We start from the raw sequence: 3,022 nt of genomic DNA, 5'->3' as shown, positions 1-3,022 counted from the left end.
CCTCTGCCCAGCAATTTAGTCCCTCCTGGAGTTTGGATGTATCTATGGAGCTTCCATGACCTTTCCTTGTACAAGTTGTGCTGGTTTCCCCTGTATTGTGTACTGTCTCACCCTTCAACCAAGATACCACTTATCTATTGCCTATTTAGTAAGTACTATAATTTTTTGTTAATTCAGGTTGGTGAGAGAAAAACCAAACCCACTGCTGTCAAGTTAATCACGACTCATAGCAACCCTACAGGACAGGGTAGAACTTCCCTAGAGAGTTTCTAAGGCTGTAATCTTTTCAGAAGTGGACTGTCACATCTTTCATCTTTCTTCCACAGAGCAGCTGGTGGGTTCAAACTGCTGATCCTTCAGTTAACAGCTAAGCCCTTAACCACCGCACCAGCAGAGTTCCTGGTGAAAGAAAGCCCCTCCATTATTTGTAAGTCTTAGAAGTTTCTAGTTGCAAGAAAGTTTTTGTAAATTGAGCATTTTGTTAACTTCTTCTAGAAACCTGGAAAATATAAGGGGGGGAAAAAACCTAATTAGGGAAAAGGAAGAGTTAAAATATTAATTACTTGCTTCCAATATCCTTGTTTATCTAAAAATCTGAGAGAATCAACAAAACACTTTGAGATATAATGTTTAATAAGATAGCTAAATACAAAATCAGCAGCTTTCCAAACAGAAATAATATAATAAAAATTAGTCCATTCAAAATTAGAAAATGTAACAGAAAAAACATTTCATTCATAATTGCTTCTCTAAGAACTCCAGATAAAGCATAAAATATCTGGAAATGAACTTCAGGAAGAATGTGCAAAACATTTAAAAAACAGCCCAACGAACTGGTAATAGTTACTATTTTCCTGTATGGAGTGCTTAATATTTACTGAATAAATACTTATTCAAAAATGAATAAATAAACATATGTTTCTCAGGAGGAGGAAATCAATGCTTTGTCCAGGCTGTTGACAGCTGACTTTTGCAGAAGCTGAATTCCCTTGTGATCAGGTATGGATACGTAAGAGCAGAATCAGGGGCTGGGTAGTCCATAAAACCCAATTTATTTATAAGGAAGGTTTTTCCACAGAGATAACCACAGTAGCTTATTGATGGACCGTTTCATATTGTTTTGACACTTACTGGATGTTTGGCTTGGGGCAAGCCACAAAGAAGCCTTGATATATATATAACCAAAAAAAAAAAAAAAACCCATTGCCTTTGCGTTGATTCTAACTCCTAGAGACCCTATAGGACGGAGTAGAACTTCCTCATAGGACTTCCAAGGCTGTAATTTTTATGGAAGCAGATTGCCACATCTTTCACCTGTAGAGCGGCTGGTCGGTTCAAAGTGCTGTCCTTTCGGTTAGCAGCCAAGCAGTTTAACCACTGTGTTACCAGAGCTCCCCTGATATATACATCTATCTATCTATGTGATATCTATCTATATCTATCTATCTATCTGTCTGTCTATCTATCTTTCTATCTTTCTTTCTATCTATCATCTATCTAATCTATGTATGTATCTATGTATCTATCTAATCTATGTATCTATTTACCTACCTATCTATCTACCTATCTATGTATCCAGCTATCTAAACAAACAAACAAGCCCATTGCCATAGAGTTGATTCCAGCTCATAGTAACCCCACTTGTTACAAAGTAGAACTTCTCCATAAGGTTTCCTTGGCTGTAATTTTTATGGAAGCAGGTACTAGGGCTTTCTTTCACAACATCACTGGGTGGGTTAGAGCTGACAATCTTTAGGTTAGTAGTTGAGTGCAAGCTGTACCACCTAGGGATGTATGTATATAGATAGATAGATATAGATAGATAGATATAGATAGATAGACAGATAGATAGATGATAGATAGATGCTGTGTGCTGTTAAATTGATTCAGACTCGTAGTGACCCTATAGGACAGAGTAGAACTGCCCCATACTATCACATAGTAAAGTCATGACAAATATTATCATTGGTTAAAAATTGGTGTTGTAAAACACTTCAATTTTCCACACTATGGGAGTATGAGAAGTTTGGTTTTTGTTTTGTTTTTTGTAGCTCTCTTATTTGTGGTTTCCGTTGTGCAGAAGGGATTTAAGATAGTCCAGATTAACATTGGGTGTTGGTTTTCATTCTTTAAATACTGTAAACATGTGTGAATAGAAATTTTTAATAATAACTACAACCTCACTATGTACTTAAATGTCCTTGTTCACATACCACAAAATAATAAGTGGAGGAAGTTACTTAATCCCACATTGGTAATCAAAGTAAGAAAAAAAAATCCCCAAAATATTCTCAATGTAGGGGAAAACTATGTGATTTTTTTTTATTGGTTGTTAGCCATTTTATTTGAATCAAATATTCCATTATAGACTTGGACTTAGAGGTCAAGAAAAAAATAAAGATGATCTTGCTTTGTCAATGTTGCTTTTACCTTCATTCCTTAATGCTGAAATATTGATATGAATGTCATACCAAATTTTTTCTAATAAAAATGAGCATTAACTCAGTTGCATAAATTTTCCTTTAGGAAAAATTCTGAAACTTCATTTATTATGGTTGAGTGAACATTTCCCTCATCTATAAAATTATTAGGAATATTTTATTATTATAATATGTGTAATTTCCTCCAATCTGTCAATCATCCTAACTTAAAAAGTTGTTTATCGGAATATTGTTAAGACAAACACAGAAACTTGGAACAAATTCAATGACATCTTCACTGAAGAACAAACTCTAATTATTAGAATGATTGAATTATAACGTCTCTGTTTTTGAAGAGATTTTAGAGATTCTAGGCTTTTTTTTTTTTCCCTTGGTGATTTTTAAGTAGTGTGCCTCAGTGCATGGTAACTCCAACACTTCAGGATGTGTTGCTGAAATCTGATCAATAATTAAATATTTATTTTGCTACAAATGAGAATGCATTATTTTATGTGATTTTGTCTTAGCAGAAATATTGAGATGAGTGGGCTATGGGACAAGCTGTAGATTGGGTACAACTTGATAAAAATATAAGCATTTGG

Source organism: Trichechus manatus, unplaced genomic scaffold, assembly GCF_000243295.1.
Source record: "Trichechus manatus latirostris isolate Lorelei unplaced genomic scaffold, TriManLat1.0 scaffold00422, whole genome shotgun sequence".
Classification (NCBI taxonomy): Eukaryota; Metazoa; Chordata; class Mammalia; order Sirenia; family Trichechidae; genus Trichechus; species Trichechus manatus.
Note: the sequence above shows the minus strand (reverse complement) of the source record.